The sequence below is a fragment of the Adiantum capillus-veneris genome, chromosome 7 (assembly GCF_014529385.1).
Source record: "Adiantum capillus-veneris isolate H3 chromosome 7, ASM1452938v2, whole genome shotgun sequence".
Lineage (NCBI taxonomy): Eukaryota > Viridiplantae > Streptophyta > Polypodiopsida > Polypodiales > Pteridaceae > Adiantum > Adiantum capillus-veneris.
In genome coordinates, this window is record NC_140937.1 from 140,339,694 (window position 1) to 140,361,047 (window position 21,354).

Below are 21,354 nucleotides of genomic sequence, written 5' to 3' on the forward strand. Positions count from 1 at the left end.
ATATTCTTAGGCATATTATAAGGAAACTTCACTCTCACCAGCATAGGCTCATCTGGATTTGTTTGCTTGCCATAAGATGTGGACTCATCCATGCTACCCTCTTTGCTCATATCTCAAATTCTTAAGCTCATATCTTCATCATCATCACCATATGATGACTCTGTATTTTCATCTTCATCCTCTTTCTGCTCCACAAAATCTTGACCACTATCTTGGATTTGCACACACTCTTCATCCACTTCCAAGTTGTTGGTATTTATAAATTGGTTACACCCCACTACATTTCCATTTGTAAACTCCATGAAAACAAGATATTGTACCTTGTCACTCTGCTCTTGAGACTTGACATTGGCTGGTTCTTTTGCACATAGGTCCTCCTCTATGGAACGCTCATCCTCGTTAACAAGCTTATCGACCACACCATCAGCACGGACACACCAAAAATAGAAAACGTCAAAGGAGCATAATTGACGACGGGCCTTACCCCAGCACTATGAAAATCTCTAAGTGTTTATCGTGTTGTTTTACCACGTTTTGTAGAGAGAAGGTCCAAACTCAACTGGAGAAGAAAGACAGAGGAGGGCGGGTTTTTTTTTCTATTTAGACTATTATCGTAAGTTTTTCCACGTTTATTACCTCACCTATTACCGCTTGTATTACTGTGTTTGTTTTTGGAAAAAACTTTAGCGCCTAAACTTTCAAATTCTAGCTTAAACATCCCCCCCCCCCCCCCCCCCCCCCCCCCCCCCCTTTCAAATTTTGGTGTTTCCCTCCTCTCAATAAAAATTATAGAATATTTTATAAAATTTTCAAATTTAAAAAGAAAAGAGAAAGAGAGAGAGAGAGAGAGAGAGAGAGAGAGGGGGGGGGGTGGAGGTGATAATAAGATTACACTTGGTTACAGCTAAAATAATCACTGTCACTTGATTAACATACTTGAGCATGCTCACAAAATTAGAGAGAGGAAGAGGGGGGAGATATATATGAATGGATTACATGACCAGAAAACTTCATAGCTGCAAAGTGTTTATGAATCATCTTCCAAAAGATCCCTACATGAGGCAACATCCAATCCTAAGCCCTCATGGATCCTAAATCAATAAAGAGAGAAATGAAATTGTCATTTATGGATGCCTTGGCTTCATCATCTTCAAACTCGTCATCCCCCTTCTCATCATGTTCATCATCATGACAATCATCCTTGCTAAAACTTGTCACTGCCAGACTTGATTCATTTGACATCCCTCTTCTTTGTCTCCACCTCATCCAAAGGTGGAGGTGGAAGAGGGTTGAATATGGTCTCCACTTCATTAGTGGAAAAAATGGTTCTTCCCCGAGGTGTTACGGAATTACAAACCAAAGTTTTGTTTGGTGGATTGATGGGATATAGATGACCTATAAAAGAGAAGCCCAAAGTGAGTAACATTGGTATAATAAATGCTACAAGTAAATAAGAATAAAAAAGATACATGCCACTTACCTGCTCACAATTGCACGGTAAAACTAAATTGTCATTACCTCCCTGTGTGATGCACACTAGAATCCACCATGTAGAGGCCATTCTCATGTCGTCTAGACACATTTTCAAACCACTTGCACTCAAAGATGAAGGTATGAAAGGTTCTAAAATTAACCTTTAGTATCCTTTCAATAGTTCCACAGTACCTGGCTTCATCACCGTCTGTGTCAAAGTTGTCCATGATGGAACAATGCATGGTGGTTCTACGCTTATCCATGTGGAGCATACAAAAATGACAACCCTTTGATCACATAGAGTTAAAAGGAAAGGCACTACAAAATAGAAAAATATCTTTTATCAAATAGAAATTAAAGATAACATACAAAAAAATTTACAATATGGTTTAGGTATATGAGTACTCTACCTTTGGTACGCAACCTTGTGCATACTCCCATTCTTTGTTGTTGATGTCTTCTATGCGCACTTTTGCTTTGGGAATTCTCTCATGAATCCACTCCACACTAATGAGATCTAGGAAACATGCAAGGTGTCTAGGCACTGGGGGTGCCCTCCTTCCTCCATGTGCTTGTTTCCATGCTTCTCTCTCTTGCAAACGTCTTGCCTTTGCCACTGTCCACAAGTCCACCCACTTGATCATAATCTTTGCATTGAGAACATAAAAGTTATTGACCACTTGGAAGAGACTCATATCCATGTAAAGTAGTTTTCCCTTTCAACTTGGCAAGTGTGAAGTCATCCTTGCATCTTCCTCGTCTGACCACATGTGAGGCATTGAAGGATCAGCTTGTCTCAAATACTCTGATATGTAAAAAAATGCCTCTTGCATGATCCACCCTTCGGCCATACACGCCTCTGGTTGAAATCGTAGCCTCACAAAATCTTTGAGGGTGTTTAAAAACCTCTCTAAGAATAACATCCATCGTGCGACACTACTCCACATATAGCAATCTCCTCCACCACGTGAACCAAGAGATGAATTTGATTAAGAAGGAACGATCGAGGAAATGCATCCTCAATGGCACACATAGTTTTTGCTACAAGTGTTTGAGCAGCAGGGATAGCATCTATTTCAATTTCCTTGGATCTTTCAAATCTGCAAGAAAACACACAAAGATACACTAAGTGCTAGTTGAAATTATTGTGTACATAAGAAAGGTGTAGTTGATTGGAGTCTTGTGGTGTACCTTACTAGCTCTCCAAGTTTGAAAATAGCATCCATGACTTTCTTGTCCCGACATATACACATAATCACCGGTAGAATGAATTGCAATGTAAAATAGGGGAAAAGAAAGTGAGAGAGTCATACACACAAACTATAGATAGAATATGGAGAGGGACATTACATGAAGCATCTTGTGCCAATCATGGGACTTTAGCACATGCAATTGAACGCTTTTTCTAGGCTACATTCTTGAATTATGCGTGCATGGGATTAGTCCTTCCAATATGGAAGCCTTAAAAACATGGAATACCTTGACATACCTTTCGGTGGAGGACACGGAGCCGGATTGTTGGTGTGGTGCTCTTCCAAATGGTTTCCCAATCTGCCATTGTGAGCTTCATAGGGGTCTTCCCATTTGTTGGAGCCTTGTGCTTGCTATGCCCTTGGGGTAAAGAAACAATGGTTGTTTGGATAGATTACCTTTCACAAGGCGTCGGGCCTCTCTGTCACCAACGATCGCACAAGTAGGACATGCATTGTGCACCAATGTGGATAACCCTGCATACATATCATATCTTTAGAGATATGAGTGAACTAGAGAGAGAGAGAGAGAGAGAGAGAGAGAGAGAGAGAGAGAGAGAGAGAGAGAGAGAGGAAAAGGGGTTTACCAAAAATCTCGTCAAGCCTAGGATAGTCGTGCATAGTTCACATATGGGGGGGTACACTATGTAATCATGTTAATGTATAACGTGAGTTCAAAAGAAGGGGTTTTAAAATGAAAAAACGTTAAGCAATTGAATAGAGAGACATTAAGATAAGGGTTTTTATATTCAATTTTGGAAAAAAATCATTTAGACATGTTGAAAGAGGGGATTTTTTAATACCCTGCAAACGCACGTTATATAGAGGGTACTAAATGGTGAACCCCCTGAGGTCCACATAAGGATTCCCCTCACAATGGATTCTCTCTCCCCCCCCCCCCGTTGCAAGTGACACATTGACAATAGGAATTCCTCTCCATAACTCCTCCAACTGCCTGATGAGGGGCTCAAGGTAGACGTCAATATTTGACACTTTGTACTTCTCTAGCACATGCAAGGAAAGAAGTATATTTCCTTTCTTGGTTGTTGACCATCACCATAGGCCAAGTGCTCCATGAAGTAGACTTATAGTTGACCATCACCATAGGCCAAGTGCTCCATAAAGTAGACTTAGTGCCGAAGGGGTTGACACCATCACTTGCCAACCCAAGTCTCAAGTGTCGTGGCTCCAACCCAAACTCTGGCCATTGAGTTTTGATGTGCCTCCATACAGGTGAATCGGCAGGGACACACATCATTCCATCATTTGAGTGGTGGTTGGCGTGCCACACGAGAAGCTCCACGGTAGACTTGCTTTTAAACATGTGTTGAATGCGAGGAATTAATGGAAAATGCTTGAATACCTTGGGTAGGTGCACCCCGCTCACTCCCGTCTTGTATTGTTCCTCCCCGCAGATGGGACATGAAGTAGCATGTGCATGCTCATTGCGGTATAGCATGCAATTGTCGACATACATGCATGGATGCACTCATACTCCATTCCAAGTGCAGTGACATATGACCTAGCTCGTTGAAGATCTGGAGGCATGTGGTGATCTTTTGGCAAAATTCTTCCTATCACACTACAACAAACTACGTATCAGTAAAATTACTAGGAGATGGCAAGGAATAGCGAGTGAAGAGTATATAAAAATTCATACTTACCCAAGGAGTGCATCGACACTTGCATTGCTCCAACCGAATTTCACTTTCAAGTTGAGGACTTCCAACGATGCTCGTAGCCCTAAGTATTCTGCACCGTTGTAAAGAGGTGTTCGGGGACTCACCATCAATCTATCCTCCGTTTCCATTGCCTGTTGAGTGCAGAGCTGACAATCCTCCTCGCACACATCACGCTGATGAGCTAGTAACTCCTCACACATGTAAAACATGTGCTCATCCTCTGTCTCAAAGTGCAACTCAGACGCCATAGAAGCTATCAAAGTAGAGCCAACGGGAGGATCGCCATGCGGTGCAGCCAAATCGTCCAATAGCTTTTACCTCTGACATTTGTCCTTGCGTGCCGGTGCACCACTACCAAACAAAGACCAAGGGGGCACCTCCTCAAGCGATGGGTGAGTGGTTCTCTCATCTCTTTGAGTGCTTTTTGGAGGATGCCAAAGCCCTTTGTTCTCCACGTGCTCCAAGGCAATGCGCCTCAAGAGAGGGATTACCCTTTTGCACTTGGCACAAGGACAAGGGAGTTTTTCCTTGAGCCATCGATCGCACTCAGGGCCTCCAGGGGGGCCACAATCATCCCAGTCGATGTCCTGCACACGCGATAAATTTTTTATTTATTCATGTGCCTTAAAAAAGAAATAATTAATTAGAGAAATTTCTAAATTCTAATAAAAAAATACATGAAGTTACATTCAAAGAAAATAAATAGCAATGAGTGCTATTAAAAAAATATGGAAAATGAAATTCCTAAACATCTAAAAGTACTACAAAATAAAATACTCATAAAAAATTAAAAAATCTTCATCAAAAAACTCAAAAGGCTAAGAATTGAAATAATTGATATCTAAGGGTAGAGGGGTGGTTTGTACCCTAGGTTCCCCCCCCCCCCCCCCCCCGTAACCTCAGATACATTTGAAATGACTTATCGCAGTAATTGCTACAAATGGGAGCGCAAAAGGCCCTGCAAATACCAACAATAACGTACTACAAGCCATAAAATAGACTGATCAACATACGTGGCAATCCTCGCATAATCATATGATACACAAAAAGAGAGAGACAGAGAGCGAGATAGAGCGAGAGGGCACGTGCAAGCACACCTGCTAGAGCGGAGTGCTACGCTGGCACAGCAAGAGAGAAGAGAGAAGAGGAGAGAATAAGACATAAGCACTGAGTGTAATCTCTCCCCATGCAAGAGTGAGCATTTTCCTCTTGCATGTATTTATTTATAGATTAGTGAATGCTCAATTGAACACATATTGACCGGTCGGGCAATAATTGGCCATGGCTCATAAAGAGCACTTAAATGATAAAACATATTATCCTTTCACATAACCCTTAGCCTTTTTCACCTGCCAGCTACACTAAACAATATAATATCAATTCCATTACATACCTCTCTGCTAGAAAGCAATTGTCCTCAGTTGCAAAGATTAAAAAAAAATATGCAAACCATACTTGTCAGAAATATTGACTAGTATTCTGTGTCAAAAATAGGACGTTGTAAAATGAAAATTTTATGAAACAAAATAACATTGCTTATACCTACGGTCATCCACATACTGCCTGATTTAGTGTCCCATACCACTAGAATAAGCAGCATATGTCATACCCTAATGAATCAGGATATGATCGATCACACTCATCATTCAATAATCAATCCTCATCAATCTCAAATTCAACACTATTGCGGTAGAAAAGCATCATATATCTATTCCAAATCCAAATCCAAACATCTGCAAACATGTACCCATTTCAAATCCAAATCCAAATGTCCTTCATTTTGTATACCCGAGTAACAAAATCATACCAGTTGCAGTGGTGTTGTGTGCTGTCCAAATTGGTGAATAAACACAGGATAAATGTTTACACACGGCCTAAATCGATGAATCTGTGTGCTTGTGACCAATGGACCAAGCAAGGCATAAAAAGAAAACATTTGTTACCTATTTGACACCAAATTAGAGTATGTTCCAGTAGAAAATCACTTACAAATTGTGGCTCAATATCCCTGAGCACCCTAACTCAAATGAGGAGCTGAATAGCTGAGTAGTAAGCCCTAACCGTAGTAGTGTATTGTTTACTGAATATTGAAATGAGTGCCTGGAATGTAAACTGCATTTTTTTCCATAAATAACATATTGTAGGAGAGGATTAGTGTAATGAACCGAATAAGTACCAAGCAAAAGGGTTAAAATAATTTTGCAAAATAAAAACAAACAGAGGATTCATGTAAATGGTATACTAAAAACACTTGCATTTTTAATGAGATGCTAATTACAATAAAGTCAAAAATAGAGTAGTCCAGATGATGGTATGGTGTTGTAAAATTGTGGGAAAAAAAACATAAGGTTGACAGGGTTGACCAATGCAAGTAGTAGGTGTAGAATATAACAATGAGCAATTTAAAGAGAGCAACTTGAATAAAAATCCCCAAAAATTTGTAAGTTATGCAGTTTTCAATTATGTATATGTGTGCATAACAGTTAATAACAGCAATTGGTGAATGAACATTAACTTATGAAGGAGTCGTACGTAGATTTAGAGGTTAAATAGGTTGCTAGCGATTAATACAGAGCATGACCCTTATGTACCTTGTTGAACAACAATCAATGCCGATATTAATAAAACATACACATCTTGATTGGTATTATATTTTATATATTCTTTTAAGTACACCATTCGTTCAAGTACACCGTTCATTCGCTATAGACTTTAGTTTAATGTTTTTTTAAAATTTAATTATTGGATTATTTTACAAATATATTTTATGGTTGTCAAAAATACAACATTATTTATGTCAATGACCAAAACATAACAAGAGGGGAAGGTGGCCGGGGGTTGTGAAGAGAGAGAGAAATGGAATGAAATGTTAGAGTAAACATCTTCAGAAGGTAACTTTTTTTTAAAGATTAAAATGATATAATCTTGGTGGATTTAAGTACAATGTACAATGTCTGGGTACAAAAAAATGAAGTAAAGTGTGAAACTAAACTTAAAAGTATAAAATCATCATCAGGATCGTCGTCCATGCTTGAGGATGTTGGGCAACGGGCGTTGTCAGAGATAGTATTGCACACATTGCTAAAGAGCTTCATCATTGGCCGCCTCGGTTACACCAAGTTGTCCCGAGGAGGGTGAGAGAGAGAGAGAGAGAGAGAGAGAGAGAGAGAGAGAGAGAGAGAGAGAGAGAGAGAGAGAGAGAGAGAGAGAGAGAGAGAGAGAGAGAGAGAGAAATGATGTTGATGACGGTATGGGAGCTAGGTGTTGCTGTGCATTAGTCCATGATGCGAGAACCCCTAATGTGGGTGAGGTGCTCAACTCGCACTCAAATGGACAATAGAAAGAGTGTGAGAGAGACTGTGGGTGATAGTGAAATGATTTGTTGTGATTGCATACCCAAAATCTGAGGGAAATATAAAATTTTGTGGGAAGCAATCCGAAGGCTCTTTAGTTCAACCAAAATAAATTGGGGCAGGAAGTATCTTGAGGAAGCTAGCGCAAAAGGAAAAAGAAATGTGGCAGATGTTGTAGATCTCAAGACGCTGGGGTGGAAAATGCAGTAGAGCGCATTGTCTATAGCACCCGCCAGTATAGCAGAAAGCACTGCCTCTGGAGGCCATTATTGATACCCCCAACCCTTGCTTTATGCACAAACAGCTAGAGAGAAGGTTGTTGATGAGCCGAACCTCTCCATACAATCGCACTGCCTGACGCCTCAAACTATCGGAGCCTCTTCTTCAACTACCATGCCCTTTGCAATATGGGTAAGAAATGAAATGAAATGTGTTATTAACCGTGTTGAAAAGGTGAAAATTACATATGAGCACAAAGGATACAAACTTGCTGGATGTGATACAATGTCTGGGTACAAAATAAAATGAAGTATAATATTTAAAGACTAAAAGAAACAAAAAAAATCATCAGCAGCAGCCTCGTAAATGTCTAAGGATGCTCTGCATCGGGCGTCACCTGAGAAGGTATTGTAGCATCTCTGCGAAACGTCGTCAATGTCTACCTCTATGGGTAGTCGAGAGATTAGAGAGGAGATGAGGTTGCAATTGGTGCAAGGTGAAAAAAAAAGGGCTACTAGACTCATTGACGCTACTACTATGCACTAGGAGTGGGGTGACTGTATGCATGCGCATGATGCCGACAGTTTTGAGTCGAGTTCTCGTGGAGATGGGTAGTGAAAGTTCTGTGGTGAGCGGCCTCTAGTTGAGGAGAGAGAGGGAGGGAGAGCTCATCACCGCAGGACAGAGAGGAATGGCGTCTAAACAGAACCAGAGAAAGAGAGAGTGCCATTTTCTCTGGCGGCTGAGAGTGGCAATGACTGGCAGAGACTAAGAGATAAAGAAAGCAAGAGAGAGAGAGAGAGAGAGAGAGAGAGAGAGAGAGAGAGAGAGAGAGAGAGAAACAGGTACTACCCGCCAGGAGGTTAGAGAGAGAAAGACTGCATGGCGGCTGCACTTGAGGGTGGTGGGGGCTATCTGCATATGGCAAGTGAACGGTCTATGGCATCCGTAAAGATTAAAGTGAGGGAGTCACAAGAACTTCATGACAAATTCCCTAATGAGTTTCTAACGTGGAGAAATTATTTTCATAAAGGAAACATCTTTCCCATCATGAAATAGGTGTATTTCTTACGAGAAAGATTTTATTCCGGCCCATATAATAAAAAGTAATTGTTCCATCTGGGAATTCTTTTTCCTTATGATAATAAATATCCAAAGTGGAAATTTAACTTTCCTAACACGTATTTTTTTCCACTTTCATCAATCGAAAACATCTTCATTTTCACATGAAAATCTTTGAGGGAGGTTTTTTTCCCACATAGAAACAATAGAATGAAGCATCTGATATATCTTCATTTCCACAAGGAATTTTTTGAGAGTTTTTTTCCTTGTAGAAATAATGATACTCTTGTTTGTGATAAATTTGATCAAGTTTAAAAATAGTGTAGAATAATAACACACAACTAAGGTTTTAGACATGATAGTTTATGACAAAACAATTAGATATTAAAATTTTTGGTGTTATTAATCATAGAGTTACATTATAAACAAACAAATAAGCTACAAATCTCTCTCTCTCTCTCTCTCTCTCTCTCTCTCTCTCTCTCTCTCTCTCTCTCTCTCTCTCTCTTACACAAACACACACACCCACGCCCGCATGTGCGTGCATAGATTCCCTATTGAGTAGAAATCTTTGAGTTCAAGACCAATCGCATAGATCTTATAGGTAGCTTAAGATTGTTTCTGTAATGCTATAGACTACTAGCTCATTTAAGGAGAAATATAATTGGTATAATAGTATATGGCTTCCATGGTGTTGAATATGGTATTCGAAGACAATCGTGTGGTAATTTTATTATATAATTATATTATGTGCTTGATCCATGATATATTTATGGATCACTTTTTTTATGGTGGACTACACTTTTTAAGAGTGACTATAATGTATACTTTGGAAGGTTGTTATCGTTGCTTACCACGTGCCCATAACATAGTAACATTGTGAAATAGATATTTGGATGTTTGCCTACTTTATCACTCTCTCATAGCACACCAAGATTGCATATTTAACCTCTTAAAGAAGCAAGAAGATTATTTTAAAAGTACATTTTACCTCTTCATTTCTCACTTGATACATATTGTCCGATTGCCAAAAAACAAAAAAGAGTGACAAACATGACCACTATAAGAGAGCTTCACAACAACTCAAAGCTGACTAGTGTTACACAAAAAGACAATCACAAAACACCACATGAACCAACTTCAATTAAATTTTATATAGCTTGTGTCATCAAATACAAGATTTGGTCAATAATCCTTAAAAGAGAAATTTGAATTCCTATACAACAAAAGGACACATCTACATATATTTGAAATCCTTATTTCTTTCAATCTCAATAAAATAATTTGAAAACTTGTAATAAGTCCCATCAATCCATCTGTGATGCATCGTATCGCCCTTCCATGCTTTTGGATACCTGCAAGACAAGTCATACATTAGTAAAAGAATTTTCATGAATCACTACGTAGTATTTAACAAGACTTACTTAGTTGGTTCTAGGTATCAGAATAGAGAAGATGAATTTCCAATCAACACCAAAAGTTTCTTCATGATGATCAGCTTTCCAGTATAGCAATGCTTTCTTATTATCTACATCAACACTGTGCACCAAAGCTTCTATTGTTGTAGCTACAAGTCCCTTAGCAATTACAATGTCGCCCTCCTCTGGCCAAGGAGGAACACATCGTAGCCCCATTGGAAACACTAGACGATGATGTCGATCAGATCCACTAACTTCATGCATGACGTCCATATCAGCTCTTCTCCTTGAATAAAAACAAAACTTCCAGCAAATACAGTAGACTGGTAGTATCACTGAGACACAATGATTCCTCTTACTTTTGTGTAGGATGAACATTCCAGAAACACCATCAATACCATCAAAGCTTTCCACAATGGCCTCCACTGTGACAAACACAATGACAACTCCTTCTGCTCCACATAAAATATTTTAGATAGCCTCCCATAAAATTTTGAGTCGAGATCTTTAGCTACTACCAGATAATCTCCAACAGTGTACTTCACTTCATCTACAAAAACCTTGGAATACTCATATCCATAGGAGCATGGGTCTCCACTTGATAGGCTCTTGATTGATTCTTTTTCATTGGCACTTAATAAGAAAGGAATGTTTCTCAATCTTCGTCCAATAACTATTCCATTTCTATTAAGCAAAGCTTTACAAGCATAAGGGTGCCCAAGCCGAATTGCACTACTCCATAGCTCTCGAGCTTGATTCTCTGAGGTTGCAAGAAAGGCACACAAAGAATGTGAATTATGACACTCAAGGTTTGACAATTCATCAAAGTTCCAACCTTGAGGTGAAAGTAAGCAAGAGTGAAGAGCTTGCAGATATCTATTTTCACACAATATCCCATCCTTTTCGATCTCTAATTGCTTCCATGTGTTTGTAAACAAGATGCGACTATGAAAATTTGTATAGGATATCTCATTGGCTTCATTGTTAGTTGGAATGCTTAAGTAGCCTGATATGCTCCTCTCAAAAGAGAAGCACCAAAAGCAATCATGAGAGCCATGGCGTAAGATATCGTCAAGCATCTCTCCATTGCCTATACACAGTAGTAATGCAAGAATCACTTAGTCCATACTATAATAATGAAGCACTTAATAAAATCTCTTTGAGACAATAATCTTGAGAGAGTCTTATATACCTGCCAGATGCTCCAAAGGGGAGTATTGGGACCCTTGTACTGTTCTGACAAGATTCTCCATGATGGTAATAGAGAGCGACATGTTTGGATATCGCTCAATGACCATTCTTTTCTTCTAGAGAAATTGAAGAATAAATGTACAATATCAACAATAAGCATCCCAAGTTGACGTTGTTCGTCTATGGTTCCCTGGACTACACTTAAAATGTGAGGCAGACACCACCGTACAAATTTTTGGCACTCTTCTGCCTTAAACATTTTGAAGTGCTTCGATGGATTCCCTGGCCATCGCCCTGAGTGCAAAATAATCTTTGGAATGGATGCTCTAACCTCCTTAATAGCATTATCGATGTCACGCTTCATTGGTGTGGTAACATATGAGATCAACTTTTTGATGTCCTTTTGAAATAAGTTCAGAGATAGTACATGCATAGCATCATATACTAAGTCTTTTGACAGGTCGAATGCATATAAGTGATACAATCTCTAGAGAATGGATTGTGCAGACAAACCTGCATCACGTAGAATATCTTCTTTACCTTCTTTAGTAGGAGATCGTTTGGCTTGTTTGATTCCTGACCACATGTCTTCTACATGTCGACCTTGAGGGGGATGTCTAACCTGAAATCTGTTATTATCATACACATATCTTGACCCATTTGGATCTTGTTGAAGTGTTTCATGTGCTTTACACCGTCGACAAAAGATCTTTCCGCCATCTTTGAATTGTCCCAGCTTACATTGAGCTGAATGGTCCTCAATGCACATCATTAGGATTTGTTGCACCTTTGTTGTGTCATCTGGAAGCCCTTGATGAATACAGCTTTTGTTGTAGGCATAGCTAGCTTCGAAACCATCTAGAAATAATCTTTCTAGATCCAAAAGCAAGGGTTGTAAGAAAGAAGAGAGAATGTCTCCATGCTTCTTCTTCAACTCTTTGTTTGAGAGGGGAAGAAACAATTCAGGAATAGAACCTAGAGTAGATCATTTTCCTCCATTCAAGACAGTGACCTCAACTACTGCAGTGTCCTTCGTAGTTGTTGATGCTGCCTGAAATCCATCCCAATGAAAAAGAAGAGAAAAATTCCTTGGGTCTCCTTTGATAAGATTTCTCTCTCCCCGAATTTGTTTTTACACCTGCTACATGCAAACTCGTATGCTTGTCTATCCTGATTCCAACTACTGAGAAGCTCTTTGCTTGACAAACACTTGGGAAATGCACGATACATCATCTTGCACTTGTCATTTTGACACACAACTGGAGCCTCCCAAAGGGCATCAGGATTCCAAAAATCCTGGTAAATGCGCATGTTCTCTCCGTCTCAAACTTTTTGAATGAAGTCAGGATGTTCAGAGGGTTCCTTACCCCACCACCGGTCTCGAGCTCTCCACATGCTTAAGAAATCATGACAATCTTCTTCACTTTGACTGAGACATCTCAATTGATCTATTAACGATGTATAAGAATGGCATCATCTCCTTTCTGCTTCTGCTGCACTTTGAACATCTTTCACAACATATTAGGCAATCCCGTTGACAACATCTTGATCGGATTCTATCAACGCAAACACACATAAAGGTGTTTCTATCAGCATCCTCCTTGCAAGGTGGAAAGACTTGCGGTTCATGGGGATGACTTTTCACTGCCAAGACATAGTTTCCATTCTTGAGGAATGACCATACCTTTGTCTTTATAAAGATTCAGGATTTCAGAGAAGTTACTAGGTGTATTGAAATCATTAAGACTTCCATTCCAATCACTGCCCTTCTTTATCAATAGTTTAGCAAGACATTTCTCCTTGCCTTCACAAGTAGAGCCTAAGCCATGAAACAATATACGCATCACATCGTCTTGAAGCTTAATGGAAGCTCGATGGGAATCCATCACAGATTGAATCCTTATAATGGTATTCCGAATAGCTTCGTTAAGAGCAGGCTCGTGAGTGTGCTCTGTGTTCATTCTGAAACATACCACAATTGCACATCACTATCGATCCATGAGAACTTGACTCCTTGAATCATTAGAGAAATAGACTGCTAAATTGCAATCCATGAGATTGCTATCTGGCCAGCACTTAATGCTAGCTTAGCATGTTAAGCCTATCATTCGTGTCTCTCTCTCTCTCTCTCTCTCTCTCTCTCTCTCTCCCATCAAAACAAGACTTCTAATGAGCAAGGGTTTCAATAATTCTCAGCAAGCAATGTTAATATTGTTCAAGAAATGCTAATATTGTTGAGGAATCTACTTTTAGATTCAAGCACAACACGTCCTATTATTGTGTACTTCACAAAATTGTACATAGAACATGCAAAATTAGAGGCTATTGAGTAGTCAAGAGAGGCTATTGTACGTCAATGTATTTGAGATTGATATATACATGGTCATTCAAATCCAAAAATGGGATGTACTATACTATATAAAAAAGACAGGTGCTGCATTTTGAACTCGCAACATACTCCGGACCGAGTCAATGGTACAGATCAGAGGCTAATATTGTGCTGGCTGCATTTCCGTTGAAGCTGCAGGAAGGCCATCTGATTTGGTCGAGCAATAGTGGGTGATCTCCTCTAGAGATTTACCCTTGGTCTCCGGCACCACCAGCCCCGCTGCTGAGGCAGGTCGCCACCCCCGTGCACTGTAATAGAGTAGCTTCTTGCGTCCCACGCAGTCCAGCAAGGATGTAGCCCTGCAGCACCAGCCAACACGGAGACTCCAGCAGCACTTTCAGCACAACGGCCCCAAGAAACATGGCCGGTAGCGCTTAGGCCCCCAGCATAAGCCGCCAGTTGTAGCCCCTCTTCACTTGATGATGCACCCTTCCCGGCAGTCACCGTCCAATATTGTTGGAGAATCCTCTGCCTCTGCACCCTTGCCACCCTCGACCCTGCCTGCAGATGAACCCTCGCCTATATTCATCGCTACCCCATATCAGCGCAGCCCGTCCCTTTCTCAAGCTGGTGCACAGTCCTTCGAGCGTGTGCTGAGTGTTCAGAATTTGCCAGCCATTCAAGCCTTCTGACAGCGCAAACAACCCCCATGGCGATGCTCAACCCTATGCTCCTACATCTGCCCAGCACCGCACCCGCTTAATCCCTGCTTCTTCGCTAGTTTTTTCTCGCCACACTCAACTCCTCCTTCTCTCGCTGATATGGCAAAACCATTCTCACTCTCCTCGCCATTATCTACCCCTTCTGCACCCACGCCCAGCATCAGCATTATCTACCCCTACTGATTAGCCCTCTCCTAACAACATGGACTCAATAATTCCTAACAACAATCTGCCATGGGATGCTCGAAGAGAACCGACTCAAGCCAGAGCCAATGACTTGCTCAGAGACAAGGCCAAGGCCAACGAATGCACTACCACCAGCAACACGTTAGCGAGACGAGACTGCAGCCACGAACATGAACTCTGAACCAACTCTCTCTCTATCTCTATCTCTCTGGCCTGAAGCAACTAAAAACTGATGAAAGATTAGGAAACAGTGGCAAAGCTGGGATACTGACAATTAGAGCCATAACAGAACCTCTTGCACTAATCAAATCCATAAGATACTGACAATTAGGACCATACCATGTTGACAATGCTGAGGACTCCATTGCATTAATCACAGAACCAGCTCTGGCACTTATATTTACACCCATGGATACAAATAATACAAATAATCATTGGAAATTAAAGATTTGTATGCACCTGCTGCACACGAGATGAATGCCTAGTTGAAGTGAAAGAACTGCTGTTGTCACGTGCACAGCTTATCCACCTCGCTCCCGCACTCCGAACCAGGCAGTCTTGAAGTCTAATCCTCTTGATGAATCCTTGTGCGTGCTGTGTAGGACATTTCTACGTCGCTTGCTCGGGTATCGATGGCTGCTTAGTTGTACAAGCTGTGCTGGCCTGGCCGACTAGCACACACACAGAGAGAGAGAGAGAGAGAGAGAGAGAGAGAGAGAGATGTTGGCAATGGTGGCACCTACTCAGCTTTGAGAGAGAGAGAGAGAGAGAGAGAGAGAGAGAGAGAAGGAAGTCTCTGCAAGCCTGCAAATTGCTGGTCGTGGCCAGTGGGACCATCCATGGAGTTATTTTAGCCACCGAATGCTCAGTAATTATTGGAGCACTAGCTGCTATATGTTGGAGTGAGCACTGCGTTGTGGACCCATGTGGGGGGAGACAGAGAGAAGAGACTCCGGAGTCCGGACTCCGAGCAGGTCTAGGAAGATGCATTTTCCCTAATCGATGAAAGCAAGGTCAAATTTGAAGCTTTTGCAGGTAAGAGGGTGGTCACGAGGCTTAGTTTCTAGTTATTGGTTGTTCGAAATAAGCCGCAAGGCTTTGACATGTTATTTGTCGTTTGTAATTTGAAGCCCACGAAGCTTACACAAAAGCCCGCGGCAACTACGTCTCCGTCAACTTGAGTCTTTTCAGCAAACTTTCAAACCATCCGAGCTTCGAGCCCCACCGCCTCTTCATGGCAACCAATTGAATATTCCTTTCTCTATATATTGAATATTCCTTTTTCTACAGGGATATCTCACCATCAAGGACACAAATTGTTGTTGCTTTCTTTGAGGGCAATCCCCACATTCACCTCATAGTGCCAATGCATCTTGAAATCTGAAGCCGACCTCTATTAATAGAGGTCTTCAAACCGAATAATGCGAGTGGTTGCATCTATGCATATGTGCCTCTTTGTGTAACCGTCTCTTGCACCAGCACCTGTGCATCTCTGTGTGTGTGCACGCTGCATAGTGTCAACCAACACAATTTCTACATTGGTAACAAACGAGCCCCGACGATTTTGGATTTTAAAGCAGCCCTCTTTTGCGTGCACGCGAGAGAGAGAGAGAGAGAGAGAGAGAGAGAGAGAGAGAGAGAGAGAGAGAGAGAGAGAACTAGTATCATAATCGTATAGCTCATTTGCTATACATTAATTATAATACAACAATAACACAAGGTGGTGTTGAACACACATATAGAGACTTATACATATACATGTGCACAAACTAGGATCATAAATGTATAGCGATTTTGCTATACAACTCTATGTCCACAAGCTAAATCTCAAATATTTTTGGATTTGGACTTGGGTTGATAGGTCAAATAGCCAACACTATGTCTGCACAGCGGGTTTAAGTCTATCATTTGTTTTGCTCCCTTTTGACACAAATTTGTTCAATTTTTCTAAAACTGGACTTGGGGGTATGTTTCCTTGTGTATGCATTACAGATCTCGAAAAGTTTAGGTCAAGCTGTCACTATGGGTACGTGGATTGCAATCCATGTTTGGAGCCCAAATTGACTTTTATTGCTACCATTAAAATCAGCATGACTAGTAGGTCCTATGACATAATTTTTTTTTGAAATTGGACCTGGTAGCTGGTCAATTATGGCACTTGGTCAGAATACTTGGTAGTGCATGGATTTTGACTTGGTTTTTTATATCCAATTTCACTCTTGAAAAAACCGCTAGACTCCTTGTCATGTCCTCTAGCTATGGTGCAAGCTTTGTACCAGTCTGTGACATAAGAACATGGATCGTGATCTATGTACCTTTGTGTCAAAAGGTGATAAAACTTGGCACACAGCTTGTCCTTGGTCTCTTGATGCTAGCTGTATGGTTTTTGTGTGATTTAGACTTTTTGCATATGGTTCTTTTGGAAAAGTTGTTCCAAATGGCACCAGCTACCTACTCGTCCAATTCTTGTATTGGATGCTATGATATCTAAAGTTTTGGATTTGAACTAGTTTTTTGTTATTCAAAAGAAAGTTTTTATGTATATCCTGCAGTTTTTGACTTATTTTTGTATTTGACTATTTTGACCAACTTTTTTCAGTTTTTTGACATTGTGCCTTTTAAAAAAGTTGTTCCGAACGGTATCAGCTACCCACTTATCAATTTAGAGCCATAGATCATGATGAGGTACATGGATCGCGATCCATGTTTGACCTCATTTTGACATGAAACTTGGTCAACTTATAAGCCATATTATGTGACACTCTTCTCCAAATTGTTTTGAATTTGAATCACTTTTGCCCAACCAAAAGTAAAATTTTGTGTCTGCTTTGCAACTTTTGGCTATTTGGCAGAATTTTGGTGTTTTGATCAATTTTTTGTAATTTTTTGGTATGGTCCCTTTTGGTAACTTTGTTCCACTAGTTATCAGCGATATACTTCTCAAATATTAGTCTCAAATGTCAAAAAGATACATGGATCAAGATCAATGTTTGGGAGCATTTTGTCATGAATTTCATTTTGATGGTTCTCTATTCCTTGTAGACGCCAAATCTCACCCCTTTCTGAATACCAAACCCAAAAGGTTGAGAAAATACAAAATTTCTGTCTACAATGCGTGTTTTGATGTTTTGTCCTATCATCCAATTTTGATGTGATTTTTGAGTTTTTCTTTCAAGCAAACTTGATCAGAGAAATATCCCATTCATGTGCAGTGTCATTGATCGCTTTTCTACCAAAATGGTCTCTGAGGGTTATGGATCGCTATCCATGTTCTTCCACAAAATCTGGCCAAACTTTCCAGATTGCTTCTAGAGAGTATGTTGAAGCCCTTGATCCACAAAATTTTAAATTTGGATAACTTTTGAGGTCTCTATCATCAAAATTTCAAAATTTCAAAGTTATGGTTATTTCAGCCAAAATATGGTTTTCACACTCTTTTCCCTCAGTTTTGTAGCCCAAATTTAATGGTGGTAGTTTCTAATTACCCTACTCTTAAGTACAAAAATGAAAACATGAAACAAAAACAATCAAAGTGGTACAAAATAAAGTCAAAATGGAAGATGGAACAGCACTCTGAAAGCATAAAGAAAATCAAAGAATGAAATGCTTTTACCTATCTCCCTCATAACCCTCTTTACCTCTCAAGAATATATTTAGCAAGTCCTCGACTTCTAGATTCTACTAAGCACTAAAACCCGTGTCTTGCTGCTTCACAGATAAGGTGTAAATGGAATAGAGAGACAAATCTTTGAAAAAGAACGCTCTAAATACGCACTAGGTGACTTAGCATCTAAGGATCATTATCGCCGTTAATGGAAAATGTTAGCAGGTCACTGTGAACGTTTGTAGCATAGTTATCTGGCACTAACATAATGTCAATACTCAAGGAAGTGACTCGGATGGGGAACGGAGACTCTTTGAGGTTGTCAATCTCAAGAAGTGAACTTAACAAGCTAATGTAATAGCTCGAGAAGCAAATAAATAACTCAATGGTTAGGTAAAATTTACCATTGTCCTTTCTCCCCGCTATAGGTCATGAGGCCATTTTGGCACTTGAACGGACTCAAAATACAAGGAAACTTTAGGAGGAGGCCTAAGAGACCTGGAACACTATCCTACCAAGTTTGGTTTCAATCCAATAAGGTACCAAAATTAGGATCCGTCATGAAAAAGGTCCTAAAAACTGTAACAATCGGTCCAAAAAGGTCACCCTATGGTCTAGGAACACTCTCCTATGGTCAAAGCTACTAAAAACATTGATTTAATCATTCAATTTGTGATTAAGACTGACAGACGTTGTGAGCGAGATGAAAACACACAGAGCGCCTCTATAATGACCCGACACACACTCTTGGAATGATACACACACACACACTAGGGGGCACCACTCGGCTTACACAACACACCTGGCCGAGACAGGGAACACAACGATGGAGTGAGAGGAGAGAGACTATCCACTTGCCCACTCCACACAGAGACACACACACACACACCCAAAAAACTCAGCTCAAAAGAGGATAATTGTTGATGTTTAGATAAAATAGAGCTTGGGCCAACACCAATTGGGCAAAGAGCTCACACAGTATGGGTAAAATATACCAGATACAATCACAAATTGGAGCAGAAGCTTCGCTCTCATAGGAGAAACTTACACAGCCAAAACAGCAAAAAAAGAGGGAGGAATTTGGAAAAATGGACAGCCCCATTGCGTCTGGAACGGCCCAAAACCCCAGTCTACAATGTCAAAGTGCTCAAATCCGACCTCGGATGAGCAATTTACGGCCAAAACAGGCTCCAAAAACCCCAAAAACACACCTTCGGCTGTTCCTCCTCTCTTCTCCATGTTTTTTATGGTCTTCTCTCTATTTTTTCAGTTCCCACACTTAGCTTTATTAGTTGGTCACCATTGGCCTTTTAGATGACCTCAAACGGACCCCGAACATGCCAAAAACTGACCTCACAGTGCATAGTTGTCACCCTGCTGCATCCATACGCACACCTAGCACTTGACTTTTTTCAATAATGCATCCGACACCACGTGAAGTGGACCCAAAATATGGTCCTCATGATGAAATTTTTGCATAATTATCACAAGAAAACATCCACATTATGCCCGTACTTATCCACGTGCAAGTATTGACCCCATTCGTCCTCCTGACGCCACTAGATGCCATCTGACGCACCTGCTTACCTCATGTCGTCGGCCCGCGGATAGCTTCCTCGAGAATTTTTACACGCTACCAACTCCTCATTATTTGAAGAAAACACACTGATACTGGTGACGATGAAAATCGATGCACTATGTACATGCTATCCTACCTGTATACATGTGGGCCCCACATAACCACCCGGCTTTGGAAAATGGGAAATCCTTTATTTGATGCACCATGCATGTGTATGTACATATGCGCAATCTCTTTCTCCGAAAAATTCCTAACATAATTTGCCCATCCCCTAGCCTGCTAGAGCATTCATGCTCAGCAGCAGCAACGCTAGTAGATGATCATTCCACCTGGATCCCACACAAAAACACTTGGTATTCCGTGCCTTAAAAACTTAATCAAGCTTCCACCTGGTTCCCAAGGAAAAAATGTAGAGATTCCGTATATCAACTTTGCATCAAGAAAAACATCAATTACTTCGGCATAGACCTACATGTGCAAATATATCTCCTTCTCCATAGCTGAGAGGTCTCCACTGATCATTTGTGCCATCAATTCCTGCTTCTTTGACAACTCAACCTTGGTTTGCATCAGCCCTTCATCACTTTATAAGGCCCTTCACTTTCATCTTCAACCTCATTTGCAAATGCGACTACACCAGACTCCTGGATTTCTTTATCCATCAAAAGAAATGCAACATCAGCATCCTCATCACTGTGGAATAGTCTTCATCACTAGACTCATACTCATCTTCATAAAGCTCCTCCAATCGTTTCCTTGTGTCCATATTGTAAAGCTTCTTGGCACCTGTCTTTCCATAGAGGCTAATCGTACCACGTCGCCAATCTTGAATAGCTCCCACTGCACGTAACCATGGTCTACCCAATATAATAGGATATGCTCCCAACCCCGCTGGCATCACATGAAAATCAACCACAGCCTTTGCATCATACGCCTCCACTTCTAAGCTCTTTACAACACCCAAACATTTTACTTTTTGATGGTTTGCCAATCTGATTCGAAAGCCTGACACCCCAGTCACTGTAAGACCCATCTTCTCAATGCGTGAGTGTGTTATGACACATATTTGGGCTCCACCATCCACATAACCTTGTCCCAGATTTTTTCTTTTGTGCCACACATCTACTATTGGACAAATGTATGGTAGCATCGCCAACACTTTCACTAAACCTCTCTCTGGCTCTTTGTCCATTGGGTTAACCATCCTCTTCCATTGTCTCTTTAACTTAGGCACCATCTCTATAAGCTGCCCAAAAGTAACATCTACTTTCCTGCTCGTTAGATCC

At 40.6% G+C, this 21,354-nt stretch overlaps 1 pseudogene; it reads right to left on the reverse strand.

The window, feature by feature from the left end:
* Positions 1–10,169: 10,169 nt before the first annotated feature.
* LOC147454705 (uncharacterized) lies at positions 10,170–10,730 on the reverse strand (annotated as a pseudogene).
* Positions 10,731–21,354: the final 10,624 nt, after the last annotated feature.